At 37.1% G+C, this 16,632-nt stretch overlaps 1 pseudogene; it reads right to left on the bottom strand.

The window, feature by feature from the left end:
• Positions 1 to 10,184: 10,184 nt before the first annotated feature.
• Positions 10,185 to 11,127, bottom strand: LOC101447975 (olfactory receptor 7C1-like; annotated as a pseudogene).
• Positions 11,128 to 16,632: the final 5,505 nt, after the last annotated feature.

Raw genomic sequence — 16,632 nt, 5'->3', positions numbered from 1 at the left:
TGTGTGAGAAGGCTAAGGAAATTTTAACAAAATCATCAATTGTGCAAGGGTTTGACCCAGCAGCCTGGTCTTGGAGAACCTCATGTTACTTGGTGCACCCCAGACTGCTTCCTGTAAATTGCTCCTCAGAAAACCTGCCTTTGTATGTGGAAGTACACCTGGATTTTAAAAATACATATATTTAAAATACATATTTTTAAAAACAAAAAAAAAACCAACAGTAATCTATGTGTTTCTGTAACAAGTTGGGATCTAGCTTGGCAATAAACCACATCATGGACTAAAATGTGCCATATCAATGGTAAGTATTTAGTGCAATTTGAGACTGAAATTCAGTACCATGTTGTTCTGGATCAATCTTAACAGTTTGCCTGCTGTATTTGTAGTAACCAGTTTTCTCTGTTTCTTGCTGTGGCCTGTAATTTTTTGGTTGGTGTCTTTACATCTGGCTAACTAGGTTATTTTTTCTGGGTGCACTTTTTCTCTTTAGTTTAGGGCTTCCTATCCTTTCTCCCTTGCTGCTTGTGCAGTAGAAGCCAAGTATGGAGTTGGTGCTGTAACAGGTGGAGGCTCAGGCTGCCCTCATTCACCAGGGATGAATGAAGTTCTTCCAACTTTCTCCTTTGCCAGGGATAGGGGCAGAGTCACAGCTATGTGGAATAATCCCCATGAAGGCCTAGACTGTAGCTGCGCAGAAAGACTGATGAAGCTTCACATCCCTTTTTCTCCTACCTGGAACAGGGATGGAGCTGCAGGTGTGGGCAGCAGTCTAAGCAGAGTGGTTCTAAGATGACCACAGTTACCCTGGTAGACTTCTGATTTTCAGCCTATGCCAGCCAAAGTTCCCTGCAGTTACCTGTATAGCTGGTGCAGGGCTTCACAGCCTCCTCCCTCCCAGAGGTGGGGCTAAAGCCTGGGTCAGCTGCAGGCTGATCTGTGTGAAAGAAACTGAGAAACTGTCAGCCCACCTTCCCCTCAGGCTGGGGGCAGAGTCAGAATGGCAGCTACTGGCCTCTTTCTGACTTGGACTGGCTCTCACTTGAGCTGTTCACTGGGTTATCTCTTAGCCAGCCAAGTCTCCCGATCAGTAGCGGCAATCAGCAGCCAACTGTCTCCTTCTCCCCTGTTTCTGGGAAATGGAGCTTCCAATTCTTGTCACAAAGCAGCTCCTCAGGTGGCTTGTGCTGCCAGAGTAGGACAATCACCGGCCTCTGCGGTTTGGCGGGTAATTTCCTGGAGAGGCTGGGGTTGGTCCCCGCAGCTTCTTCTCTGCTGGAGGTGGCGCTGGGGCCAAGGCTAGAGCTGCAGTCTGGCCTGTATGGGAAGCAGCCAGCCGCCACCTGCACTAGGAAGTTCAGTCCCCTCCATTTCTCTCATGCCAGGTGCGGAGTTAAGATGGCAGATCCAGCCTATTTCTGACCTCGTCAGGCTCAAACCTTAGCTGTTCTCGGGATCATACTGTAGCCCACTGAATTTCCTCATCTTAGCTGAAATTGGTGCCCAATCATCTCTTCCTCCCCCATTTGAGGGAAGTGGAGTTTTCAGTTCCAGCTGCGGAACAGCTTGTGCCTCCTGTGGAGGATGAGCTCCAGCCTCCGGGACATGGAGCACTTTACTTAAGACTTAAGAGTCTTCTCTGCAGATGGGCAGTCTCCTTCCTCCACTGCACCAAAGACATTGCACGATGCTCTTCTGACCTCCTGGAGCCTCCAAACAGGGGCTTCAGCTAGCTCCAGAGAGCTCTGGGTGTTTACTAATTGCCCTGTAGCAAAAGCTGACTCTAGGAGCAACTTAATCCACCACCATCTTGCAGGTTCTCACAATATTTTGCTTATACTAAAATCCAGTGATTATACACTTTAAATAAATCATATGGTATATAAATTCCTCTCAAGGAAACTTCTTAATATATGAACAATTGTGTAAGAATATCCAGAAATAGCTATGTACGGTGGGGGGCAGGGGCATAGATAGATTGAGGGGTGAAGAATTTTCTTGATTGCTTATTTATCTGTCCTTTTTTTATTAGTATTGAACTAGTGAAAAATGCATTAGTAATAATTTATGTGGCAAATGTACACGTATGTGAATTTACCAAATACTATTGATTGTACCCTTTGATGAATTGTATGCATTGTTAAATTGGTAAGTTTAAAAAAGCTTATGTCCACAGGTCTGTCCACAGCCCAAACTGTGATGAAAACTAGAGTCACTGACTGTACACTTTGGATATATTGTACAAGGCCAGGGGCATATAACATAGGGAACCCAGTGGTGAAAGATAGACTGTGGTGAACTGTATGTGTATGATAATGTTCTCCCATAAGCTAAAAAATATATACAATGCTTATATATGCTGTTAGTAATAGATTGGTTTGTGGGAAAAATAATCCAAATACATACTATGGACTATAAATAGCAGCAGTATTATGTCAATGTTCTTTTATGATTTGTAACAAATGTGTCAAAACAATGTAAATTGGTGTTAAAGAGATGTATGGGATCCATCTTGAGTTGATTCCATGCATTTCTTTACCACCAACAATTTATATTGTTGTGACACATTAGAGGAGGAATGGACATCGCCATTCCAGGGTCCACAGGATGGAGGAACAAAATGTGGATTAGAGTGGATTTACTGATATTCTACTATGGAACTACTGTGAATAGTAATGGAAGAAATTTTAGCATTGATGTGGAGAAAGTGGTCATGGTAGTAGCTGAGGGTAGGGAGAGGGAAGAAGAAATGTGATGTGGGGCATTTTTAGGACTTGGACTTGTACGAAATGATAATGCTGGGACAGATGTTGGACATTATATATCCTGCCACAACCTACTGAATGTAATTGGGAAGAGCATAATCTACAATGTAAACTATTATCCGTGTGGTGCAGCAGTGCTCCAAAATGTATTCACCAAATGCAATTAATGTGTCACCATGATAAAAGAGTTTCTTGATGAGTGAGGAGTGGGGTTAGGGAGGGTGGGGGTATATGGGCACCTCTTATAGTTTTTGAACTTAACAAAAAAAAAAGAGATAATTGTTTTGGTACCTCACAACTTCTCAAATAAAGAAATAGAAATTAATTTTGTAGCTATAATATTAAATTTTGGAGAACACTTTTAACCAGTAATTAATCCATACATATTTCAAATTGAGTGCAAGAATGAAGAATATATATACTGCTTTATCTCTACATTTTGAGGATCATGCCTCCATAATTCCTTATGTTTTAATAGCATTCTATAGTGTACCAAGTGTGTACCCGTCTATTCTTTATTGTACACCACAAATGAAAGTAAGACAGGGTAGAAAATTGATGTGGAAACACTGATGCCAGTGATACGTGTTTCAAATGCAGTTTTCATTCTTTATATCATGCCACACACTTTCATGTCATTTTCCTGCCTAAAAGAAAGCATTCTGTTGACTCTGTATGATATTTTCTTAGGCTGTAGGCCAAAAATTAAAAGTTTCATTAGATGTGGTCATGTCAAACATCCTAACAGGCTATAACCAAAAGCAATTGTTTCCTTCAAACATGAAATTTCAATTGATCCAGTAGGATAGTATGTATTGGGACAATCTCCACTGGAGCTTATGCAGGGTTCTGGTATGTCAGCACCATCTGCAGGTCTTGATTGAGAGACACTAAGGTTTAGAATAATCTAAAGAAACCTTAGAAGATGGGAATTGGTTTTCTGTAGCTTAAGCATTACAGTTAAGTCTAAAGAAGAATGAATGATTCCTTTTGCTAAGTCAGGTCGGGGGATCTGCTTGCCAATCTAACATTTTAGGGAACTGAACCATGGCAGGTTTGGCTTGTGTCAAAGATTCCACCTAAGCCAGTGGTAGAAGGTCATGGTGTTTGGATGAGATCAGAAGCAGCAAGAAAGTTAAATTCCATGAGGTAATCATTTGAAATGGCCAACTGAATGCCAACTCCATAGTTTGGTCCTTTATAATCTACATAATGTTTTTATATAGATCCTCTTGCCCTGACCCCAGAGCCCAGCATTTGCTTGATTCATGTGTTATTTATTACTGTAGCTTTCCCAAGGTTTGTGTTTTCTCCAAAACTCATTTTAATAACATTTGATTGATATTAGGAGCAACAGATATTTTTCTGGCTTATACTATATTATTATTTCTCCTACAAATTAATTTCATGCATTTTAGTGAAGAATAAAATATCTACAAAGTACAATGAAAGTATCATTAGAAGAGTGCTCTAGTTCTTTCATTTTATCATTATTTAGAGAATACCTTATTAGTTTCTATAATCAAGCCATGGAGATAAGACCTTAGCAGTTTTTCATTTTTAACCCCAGGAGATAACACCAGATACCACTAAAGTAATGTGTACTACATTGGAAGAAGTACTCAGAATTAGAAGTCTCTGCTGAGTCTACATTTAGGTGTGTGACCTCAAGCAAGCCATTTTAAACTCTTTGTGCCCCATTTTCTAGCTGCTGAAGATAGGGAGAGGGAAGAAGAGATATGATATGGGGGTATTTTCAGGACTTGGAGTTGTCCTCAGTGGTACTGCAATGAAAGATGCTGGACATTATATGTCCTGTCATGGCCCACTGGGTGGACTGGGGGAGAATGTAAACTACAAAGTAAACCACGATCCATGTGGTGCAGCAGTGCTCCAAAATGTATTCACCAAATGCAATGAATGTGCCACGATGAGGAAAGAGGTTTTTAATGTGGGAGGAGTGGGATGAGGGGGGTGGGTGTATATGGGGACCTCATATTTTTTAAGTGGATATTTTTGAAATAGACAAAAGCATTAGTATGTTATTCATCTCTCAATGTCTATTGTTTAAAGAAATAATATTTGTTGATCCTTGATTAAGTGCATTCATGTAACAGTAACTCTCCATCCATGTACCAAATTTAAAATATTACATTAGTAACACCTGAAAATAGTATCAGAAATTTTAATTCATGAAAGACTGATATAAAATAAAACTCCAGGTATGTATTGGCACAATATGGTAATCATTACTTTTGAAAATCTTTTGAGAAATGGAATGACAAAGAAGAAAATACAGAATAGAAACTTTTAGTAAATAAGCCATAAAAGAAAACTGTTCTGTGGTCACTAAGTGCAACTTGTCCCTTTTAATAGTGCTTTGTTTTCATTTGTAGATTAATTTTCCAAGCTACATGGGACCTTTATGAGGCATTTATGGCTTTGTGCTGTTAACAAGTCTGTCTCTGGCAGTTTTGAGTCAAAATATTCACTGTGAGTTCTCAGAGAGCTATACCTATTGAGGGGTGTTTTTTAGGGAATTATTTCAAAGAAGTCTGGAAAGATCCTTTCCAAACCATGTAAGACCTTTGGCCTAGGGAACTTGACAGATGTGGCTAAGGTAAAACTGATCTTAGAAAGAAAACCTCTTCAGCCTGAAATATTCTGAACTCATTGCACTTGATATTTGTCATTATTCATATAGTTATGACTGTGTTTTATACAATTTTAGCAACTGTCCAGTTCATTTGCCCTTCTCTATGTATTAGCATGTTTAAACTTTGTGGTTACATAATGAAAATATAAAAATTAATCTATGCTTTATAATCAAAAACAATTTTTTGTTTCTTCATCTGATACCACAAGGGCATGTTTTTAGATTTTTACTTATTTGATTATATCTCCTTTGGAGGTCTTTTAATTTGTTAGAACATTTATTCATGTGAATGAGTCATCAAATGATAAAATGTAATATAATTGGTCTGGTTATTACAAAGTGCAATTACACTGTAATCACTTCGATCCTCATGCAGCTTTTATTTATTTTTTATTTTTTTATTTTTTGTCTTTATTCAATTTTTTAATATTATATTCAAAAATTTGGAGGTCCCACAAACCCCCCACCCCCCTCACCCCACTACTCCCCCCATAGCAACATTCTCCTCCATCATCATGACACATTCATTGCATTTGGTGAATACATCTCTGAGCATCGCTGCACATCATGGTCAATGGTCCACATCATAGCCCATACTCTCGCATGTTCCATCCAGTGGGCCATGGGAGGACCTACAATGTCCGGTAATTGTCCCTGGAGCACCACCCAGGACAACTCCGAGTCCTAAAAACGCCTCCACATCTCATCTCTTTCTCCCATTCCCCACACCCAGCAGCCATCATGGCCCCTTTCTTCACACCAATGCCACATTTTCTTTGATTACTAATCACAATAGTTCATGAATAGCATATCAGTAAGTCCACTCTAATCCATATTATATTCCTCCACCTTGTGGACCTTGGATTGGTTATGTCCATTCCACATCTATATCAAGAGGGGGCTTAGATTCCACACAGATGCTGATTGCAATCCTCCTGCTTTCAGTTGTAGGCACTCTTGGCTCCATGGTGTGGTGGTTGACCTTCTTTAACTCCATGTTAGCTGAGTGGGGTAAGTCCAATAAACTAGAGTGTAGGAGCTGAAGTCTGTTGAGGCTCAGGGCCTGGCTATCATGTGGTCATCCAGATATTCAGATCCCCTGGGTATATCTTAAACCCCAGCACCAAATACAATTCTGGTAAAGTAACAGGAAAGGCTTGTAAAAAGAGATCGCATCTGAGTCTACCTCCATCACACAGAAACACCAACTCCAAAGAAGGGCCCATTGACATGGCACTGAACTCGATCTGCCATGACCATAAAACCTGTGGGTCTCTGTAGCCTTCAGAAGAACCAATACCTGGGGTTGTATCTACTTTATCTGTCTCTGGAACTCTGCTCAGGTGTGCATTTGGGCAACCCCTCTCATAACCTCCTGGCTCTTTTTTAGGGACTCATAGCCAGATAAATTCATTTGTCATTTCCATTTCCCCCTTGATTTAGGTCAAAAAGCATTTTTAACTACTGTAATTATATGTAGACAGAGATATTCTGCTGGTCTGAGTTGACCATTTTATTCAAGGTCATTTTCTAGTTACATCATCAGCTGTTACTTGGTAGTGATCCTTCAGTGCCAGGGAGGCTCATCGCCGGGAGTCATGTCCCATGCTGGGGGTAAGGCAATAATTTATATGCTGAGTTTGGCTTCGAGACTGTCCACATTTGAGCAACACGGAGGCACTCAGGAACATGCAGCCATTTTATATAGTGGGAGATGGTACAAATTTCTCAAAGACAGTGTGTCTCAATAGGGATAACATTGGACTTCAAGTAACATAAAGCCCTACTAAAACAGTGACATATTAAGGATTAATAAAACACACATGAAAGGCCTGAGGTTAGGTAATCCAGGGGTGGTGTCGTAGCTCAGTGACATTGTTAGGGACTCATTGTTCTTTACTTTTCCCCACCACGATCCAAGTATAGTTTAATAAACCTGGTTAAAGAATAGCTACTGAACCTCCTGACACTGAATCCATTGGCAAGGAAGAAACAACAGGAAACGAATCAAGGGTGTAGTACAAGGGGGGTGCCAGATGTGCCTCAAAAATTCTTTTATTGAAATTTATCAAAAAATGGAAAAGTGCCATATCGCAAGCTTAATGAATTTCAAAAATGAAATAGTTTCCAGAACCAGAGTAAGACCAAAAAAACAAAAACAAAAAACACGCAAACACACACATGCAAAAAACAAAATCATAAAAGCAGACCATGACCAATCTTCCTTAACCCCGCAGCTTATTTTGTGCCAATTACAAGGACAACTCCTGCCTCCAACATAGCTACTATCCAGAAATCTAACAGTATAGATGATGTTTTCATTTATTGAACTTTACCAAAAAAAATGGCAGTTTCTTTTGTATTTGGATGCTGTGGGGAACATTATGCCTGTGCCTTTTTAAATTTTTATCAGTAAGGAAAATACATGTTTACTATATTACTTGAGGGACATATCATCACACCAATTACCATAGTAATTTGAAGTTAGAGGAAAAACCTAAAATAGCATAAGACTTCTAGAATAAAATATACTTAAGTATTGGTAAAGAAATACACAGGAATAGAACTGAGAACGTATTTGATGGACTCAAGTATGCTAAAAACCTGTATGGCAAAAACATTATAAAGAAAATAAAACATAAATGAAAATTTAGGGTCTGTATTTAGAATATATTGGGCATGAATACACATAAAATTGTAGATCTATCAATAGATGGATAAATCCAATAAAATTTAAAAACTCTTTCTATATAAATGATTAAATGATGCAAGCAAACAATTTAGAATGGATTACTACAAATATCATAATTTAATCAAAGAAGAAATGAAATAATTAGGGAAACCAAATTTTCCTAGGACAAACTTGTTGAATAAGTTTTTTAAAATCCAGATGTGGTGAGGCTGAGATAAAACAGATAAATTTTCCAATGGAAGAATTAACAATGGAAGGAGGATTGTCAAAGAAAACGGCTTCCACTGAGAGGTCTTACTCCAATATTTCATCTTTTTCTAAGGTGAAAGCCCTAAAAGAGGTAACATTTCTTGGTTGAGAAACAGACTTCTAAATGTGAGTTTAAATCAGAACATATCCTGCTATTATTTTAACTATTATTTTAAAAGGGTTTATTTAGAGTCAATAAAAAGATGCTTAAGACACTGATTTCAATTTATACAGCCCAGGATTTGACCTTGCCTTGACCTCTTCTCCATCTGTAACTAATGGAAAGTGATACTAGTCAGAAGAGTTATAGCAAGAATTAAATGAGGCAATATGTATAAAATGTTTAATCATTGTTGTCATATAGGAAGTGTCATGGATATTATTCAATAGATTTGAACTACTTTTTACTTGAAAAGCTTTTATAAATGCAATATGTTTGCTTTCCTCTGGTGCAGACACCACTTCATATTTAACAATCCACCTGTCCTGGTAACCCCATTCGACAATTAAACACTAAGGATAAACTCCATACCAGCACTGTACAAGGCATTATGTGTACAAAGGTGGAGAGTTAAACTCGGAAAGTCAAGGGATTCACATTGGGAAGCATTGAAAAATTCAGGAAATTTGACATAAATGAAATGGAAGAAAATAAGATGATAGGAGGGGAAATCTTGAGGCAGACTCAGTTGCACAACCCTAGAAAAAACATCTCTGTAAATGGGTTTGCAGATAGCATTCACATATAGGTATAGATACAATCATCTCTGATGATGATGGCAATGTTATATACGTGTGTGTGTGTTAATATAAAGTTTGAGATAAGATTGTTTTTCCTTCTTCCCCCCCGCCCCTGCCTTGCTCCTTTAGCTGTCTGTGTCCATGTACTGTGTGTTCATCTATTTCTTTTTTCTTCTATTCTCATCTTTCTCCTCTAGGAATCACCAGGTTTCATTCATGGGGACCTCTGATGTGGAGAGAGGTTCCCTGTCAATTGTGCCACCTCAGTTACTGTGCTTCACCTTGTCTCTTCCCTTTGTCTCTTTTTTGTTGCATCATCTTCTTGCTGTGTGACTCATTTCAGGAGCACTGGCTCACCACATGGACACTCAGCTTGCTGCATGGGCACTCTTTTCACCATGCAGGCATTGGCTTGATGTGTGGGAACTGGCTCACCATGTGGGCATTCATGGGGTCACTTAGCTCACCACTCAGACACTCTCATGGGCACTTGGCTCATTGCACAGGCACTTGGGTTGCCATGCAGGCACTTGGCTCACCATGTTGGTGCTCATGTGGGCATTTGGCCTACCTTGTGGGTACCCAGCTCACCATGCAGTCGCCCACATGGGCACTTGGCTCTCTGTGTGGGCACTTGGTTCTCTGTGTGGGCACTCGGTTCACCACATGGGCACTTGGCTTCCCATATGGGCACTGGCTCATCAAGAAGGCACACTTTCTCTTCTGTTTCACCAGGAAGCCTAAGGGATCAATCCCAGGCACTCCCATAAGGTAGTAGGGGCCCTTATCACTTGAGCCACATCTGCCTCCCATAAGATTTATTTTAAACCAAATCCAAATCAATAATATAGATAAGTGAGAGTATCAAGTTCAATTCAAATCACTGCATTTACCAATTAAGAAGTGAACAAGTAGATCTAAGTTATGACTTTATAAACAGTAGAAAGAAAGGTAGGAAAAGCCTAAAGAAAGATGTGAGAAATTAGTTGATTAAAAATTTGTAAATGTGCATATACTCAAAATATTGATTTCTGGCTCTTAGTACTTTGAGCCTGCCTACTATGACAGTTCTCCAATGGCCCCATCATTGAGAGGCAGTTGAACAACCAAGGAGCCTCCCCAGGGTCCCCTTAATGCCCCTGTTCCTCAGGCTGTAGATGAAGGGGTTCAGCATGGGGGTGACAAGGGCATACATCACCGAGGCCACCAGACTTTTCCTAGAGGATGGTGTGACTGCAGAACTCAGGTAGACCCCAATGCCTGTGCCATAGAACAAAGAGACAACTAACAGGTGAGACCCGCAGGTGGAAAAAGCTTTGTACTTACCACCAGCTGATGAAATTCTCAGAATGGAGGAGATAATCTGATAATAGGAGAAGAGGATCCCAATGAGAGGAGAAACACCTGTAAGAGTAGCCACAAAATACACTAGTATGTTATTGATGATGGTGTCAGAACAGGCGAGCTTCAGGAGTTCAGGAAGGTCGCAGTAAAAGTGTGGGATTTCTATGTTTGTGCAGAAGGAGAGCCTCAAGACAGGCAAGGTCTCAAGCAGAGATAATGAGACAGTGACACACCAGGACCCCAGAACCAGCAGGACACAGAGCTGGGGGTTCATGATGACCATGTAGTGCAGGGGGTGGCAGATGGCCACGAAGCGGTCATAGGCCATTACAGTCAGGAGTAAACTGTCCGTCCAGGCATCCAAACACAAAGAAAACAAATACCTGGGTTAGGCAGCCTGCATGGCTGATATTTATGTTCCGTGTCTCAATGCTCAGCAGCATTTTTGGGATGGTGTTTGAGGTGAATCCGATGTCAGCCAACGATAGGTTGGAGAGGAAGAAGTACATGGGCGTGTGAAGGTGAGAGTCTGAGATGATGACCAAGATGATGAGCAGGTTCCCCAAGAGTGTGATCAGGTACATGGACAGGAATAGCCCAAACAGCAGGGGCTGCAGGTCCTGCTCCTCTGTAAATCCCAGGAGGAGAAATTTTGCAAATCCTGTTTGGTTTCTTGTTTCCATGGAACGGCTGGGTTTGCACAGATTTAGGAAAAAAGGAACAAAACCATCACACTAAATAGGTATTCTCAGAATGATAGCAATATCCGAAACTGAGTAGCTCATGATGTGGTACATTTTGCCTAATAATTGTTTCTCCTTGCTGACAAATTTTGGTTACTTTTGCTACCTGGAATCCAATGCTCTCCTGTTTGCTTATCTCTCCAAGGCTTCCCACCATAAAATGAAGCTGCTCTTGGCCTTTCAGTTCAAGAAATTTCCCCACTCAAGAGCAGATTTTTCCAATCATGAGAAATTTCCAAATTCCTTTCCTCTACCTTTGAATTATTTGTAAATGTTAAATTTTGGGGGACCATTGGCAATCATATGACTAAAAATTAATATCTGCTCTAATGATTAATCATTGCTTACACTTCATTTATATTGCAGTTTTTCCTATATAAATTCAACAGAAATAGAATCTAAATAAAGACTGCTCTCTTTTCACATCAGGGAATCCAATGAACATTTTCCAATGTAATGCAATTCTCATCAAATTAAAAACATTCCAGGACATGGAAGTAGCATATTCGATTTATGTAACACTATTTTTAGATAGTTCATCCAGGTTTTTTAAATGATAAATAATTATTTGTTAAATTTTAATATACAATTTTTTAGATCATTGGTAGATTTACAGGAAAGTTATGAAAAAGTAGAGTTTCCATACACCACCTTGCACATGCAATTTTCCCAATTTTTCATAGTATATTTTCTCTTTGATCTAACTATAAGTCTTGGCTCAATGATTAAACTTCTGGTGTTCCTTTGGTCACTGTCTTAAAAGGATCATCTTTTTCATTATTATTTATGCTTTTAGAGTTATCAAGATTTAAAATCTTATGGTTCTTTTAAAAAATTACCTATCTTCTTAAATATTTAAATTTTATATGGAGAAAGTCACCTAGCATTCTATCCTATTTTCATTCTTGGTCCCAGCTAATTCTTGAATATGAATTCATAATCATTCTGCCACATGAAGGGATAATATTGTTGGAATTTTAATAAGGGTTCCATTAATGATTTAAATTAATTAGTGAAGTGTTGGCTTTTTTTTTAAGTTCCTTTTCCAATTCCAATAATAGGAAATGCCTTCTAGAAATATAAGGACCATTTTGGTAAATTTTCTCATGGTGTGGATAATGAAAAGCATGATTATTCATGTTTTGCAGTATTTTAGGTTTAATGTGTTTAAGAATGCAATTTGCCCATTTATCATATTCTTTACATTTCATTTACATTAGGGAACACTTTTTTTTTTGGTATTTATTATGTCATGATATTGTCTGCATTTTCTCAAATTTATTTACTTTCTACAAATAATTTATAAATAATACCTTTTCCATTTAAATTCTAACAGCCACCCCCCCAACTCCCCACCCCACTCCTCCCACATCAACAACCTTTCATCATCATGGCACATTCATTGCATTTGGTGAGTACATTTTGGATCATTGTATGGATAATGTCTTGCTTTTTAGGTTACACTCTCCCAAAGTCCACCCAGTGGGCCATGGCAGGTCATACAGTGTCCAGCATCTGATCCTGCAGTACCACCCAGGACAACTCCATGTCCTGAAAAAGCCCCCACATCATATCTCTTCTTCCCTCTCCCTACCCTCTTATATTGTTTAATGTGACATTTAAAAAATATTTAATTGTCAGACTTTCTTAAAATACATATTCTTGCCTTTGATTAAAACTAACTTATTACTGAAAAAGTAGAAATTTTTATACAATACTTGATGTTTCTAATGAATGCAGAAGTAATTTCTTTAGCTTAAATAAAAAATTCTAACAGCCATTTCCATGTTAACCACTGCATTGTCTTGAAATTCGAGACAAAATTTAAGAATAACAGAATGTGTGGCAATGATGTTTTTATTTCTGTTTTAAAGGGAATAACATTAGAAACATTAAATTTTATTTGATGCTAACCATTATTTAAGATATATTAAATTTTTCATATTAACCTGAATATATTTATTTCCTAGTTATCTTAGAGAGGTGTTTAAAAATTATGAAAAAGTGATAATTTAGGAAAATGTAACTTTAAATTGTACCTCTGTATTGTTAAATAAATTTCAAACCGTAGAAAAGGAAATCGTAGTTGATAGAAGAAATATAGATGAATGTATAGATATATGAATTATATAAATTTCTACATAGATTGATGTATGCTTTAAAAATCATGCTCATATTGGAATATTAAGTCTTTGGTAGAAATATGAGAGGAAAAGATGAAAAATAGGAACACAATATGGAAAAACTCAATGAGAAAATATTCCATGCAGAAAATTTTAATAGCAAAAAATTTACTTGATAGTTCTAATTATTAAACACAGAAAGGTTATTTATTTTTGAGGATAAAAGATATTGGATGTTTACAATTCACAATGGATATGCACAAAATAAATGATGTTTGATAAAATTTGCATCGTTCTCTTATTGCACTAAAATGAAATTAAAGCAGAGTGCCATCTTCACTAAAGGGAATTAAAATTCCTTTTCAAAAATGTAAGATTATAAATTTCTATCTAGTATGGAAATCTAATACTGTCATGTACTGTTATAAATAGATAAATTGTCTGCTGCTCTGGGATGAAGAAACTTAATTAGAACACAGACATTTTACAGAGAAACCCATATTTTCAATAGTCAAGGTAAAATGTGTGCAACAGTCTAAAATAAAATTTTAAGTGATCATCTTTGATCAACCCTGAGAGATGGGGAAGTGAAGAAATTTCTTATTTGTTTATTATTGTTATTATTAAAATAATGAAAATGCTGTAATCGTGTTTTAAGTGATGAATGCACAGCTATGTGATTATATCAAATTCCATTGATTGTGCACTTTGGATGAACTGATGATTTATTAATAAGTATCAATAAAATAGTTTTTAAACATGATCTCCTTTAAGTTGCAATGTTAATCCTGATTTTTAGATTCATTTTCTTCCAATATATATTCCAAACTGCAAATGGACACATACACATTCAAGGAATAAAAATTTTTAAAGTTTGATATTGGTGGTAAAAATTCTGCAAAACAAAAACAGGCAAAGGAGAAGGGTGTAAATTGTAAAGATAATACCTATAGTTAATGAATTAAAAGGAAGTAAAACCCTAGAATTGAACAAAATATCTCAAAGAAAACTCTGGCAAAAGCCATCAAATAGGGAAAATTAGTCAGAAATCTATTCAATTGGAAAAATAGATATTGAATGGAAATACATAAAAGTAAGAATGAAACAAATTGCCACAGATGTAAGAAAATGCTACACTTGATAAGATCATCTAACTTGTGTCACCATGTCAAAATATTAAAATCTCCAGTAAGTGAACCTATTTTTGGAAAATACCTGTGTCCAAATTCAATTTGGGATGGAAAAAAGTAGATAAATCACTAAGGCAGAAATTAAAGTAAATGGCAAATACTCACCTCCCAAAATGACCTGGTGTCAGGATCAGTAGAAGAATTCCCCTTAAATATTAAAGAAGAAATATGACACTAATATGACTTACCAGCATGCTGGAATATCCCACCAGAGCAATGTGATGAGGAAAAGAAACAAGAGATATAAGTACTTGAAGGCAACAGTTCAAATTTTGCAAGTGACTCACTGGCAGCTGAATACCAATTTTTAATGAGTAGTTTCTAGGGTGGTAATTGATATCCAGTAAACGTGTAAAATTCAGTGGTATTTTGAACAGTCACAATATTGTGCTCCCATCACTTCTATCTAGTTCCAGTCACATGGGAGTTCTTTTTTTACATTATGCAAACCCTTCTTCTCACTATTAGAAAAGTATAAAAAGTGAGTACAAGAGACAAAAAGTTGTCACATTAGATGTATTCTTAGACTTTTAAAACAGAGCAGAATTACCTCCAATATTAACCAAAATATTAAACTCCTGATATAAAGAACGGAAATTTGTAAATATTAAATAACTGAGAATAAAAATAGTTAAAATCTATTGACACCACCATGTGACAAGTGCTATGCTGTGTTTTATATGCATTAGCTCAGTCTGTTTTTCATCAATACACTTTCTATTTACAAATTGGTAATGTATTTACAGTGGTGTAATAATTATATTAATGAACATTTGTAGGTGCTTAGTAACATTTTAGATGCTCTTGTAATTGTCTTCTAATCACAAGTATCCCCATTACAAAAATGGAAACTAGGGCAGAGGAATATTAAGTAATTGTCAGAAAATGTGTGAAAGGTTTGCAAGTGATGATTTCAGAGTGCCTAATAAATATCTCTTGATTGAATGAAAATGAATGAATGAATGAATGATGTTTTATAGATAATTGATCCAGGAGAATCCATGAGAGAGTAGAATGGAGACAATTTTATTGGCTACAGAAATATGTTTAATATACTGGGTAAGAAACACTTGAGAGATCATGAAAAGAGAAGGTCAATTTTCACTAAGAGAGATACTTAGAATTGTCTTCTGGAACAGAGAGGTAGAGAAAATGTTTGAAGGGCCTGCATGACTGAGGACAGTCTTTAAGTGGATAGACTCACCATTTATTTTGCCCCATTAGAATTCATGTTCTGAAAGTTCTTCCTGCCACTATACCAGTTTCCCATAGCAGATGCTCAAAATGCCTTCTTTGAGTTGCTTTTACCCCAAGTAATTTCCCTCATAAGTGATGGAATCTACAACTCAACTTCAAGGATGAACAGGGAGGTGGCATTAGGCATAATTTCACCCCAAGAGCACAGTTATATTTCCTTCCTGTTGGTGCTATTAAGCTGAAGATAAAAGAGGAGTGGGCATATTTATGATGTCTCGGTTCCAAAAAGATTATTTCCCTCAGATGACCATTGAAAGAATTGTCACATTCTTACTGTATTCTCTGAGCAATTTGGTTCCCATGAGTTATATGCCCAAAATAGAAAAGAACTTCTTTTCCTTCTAATTTTGTGCCTTGGGAGGAACTTGGATGGCACATATGTTTATTCCTTTCCTTGGGGCCCCATCCATTTATTTATTTATTAACCCTGTTACCCATTTTTTGACATTTATATTCAAAACCATACTCAATGCAAATGATAAAGAATAGTGGGTACCCGTGCAATAATACCTCTTAGAATGGAAGCTTCTTTGTAAGTTCACAAGATATTCCTGCATAAACTTGCGTGACCTTCCAACATCTCCTATTTACCTGGAATGGTTCCTCAAAGGTGGTCATAGTTAATCATTAGTTATCAAAAATTTTCTTGAATAACAGTATGGTCAGTAGTGGTGTTCTGCACTGTCTGAAAGAAGAGTTAAAGTAAGGAGAAATTCATTGTTCTTTTTCTCCTCATTTTTAAAGTTTACTTTTTACATTGAATAATTGAAAACATAAACAATATTTTAAAAATAAAAATAAAATACAATTGAATAAAATACACTTTCCCTAATTAATCTACAATAAATCTACTTTCCCCAATAAATCTATCTATA

This window comes from Dasypus novemcinctus, chromosome 30 (genome assembly GCF_030445035.2).
Source record: "Dasypus novemcinctus isolate mDasNov1 chromosome 30, mDasNov1.1.hap2, whole genome shotgun sequence".
In the NCBI taxonomy this organism is placed as follows: domain Eukaryota; kingdom Metazoa; phylum Chordata; class Mammalia; order Cingulata; family Dasypodidae; genus Dasypus; species Dasypus novemcinctus.
The sequence above is the reverse complement of the archived record's forward strand: the minus strand, read 5'-3'. Positions and strand labels throughout refer to the sequence as shown.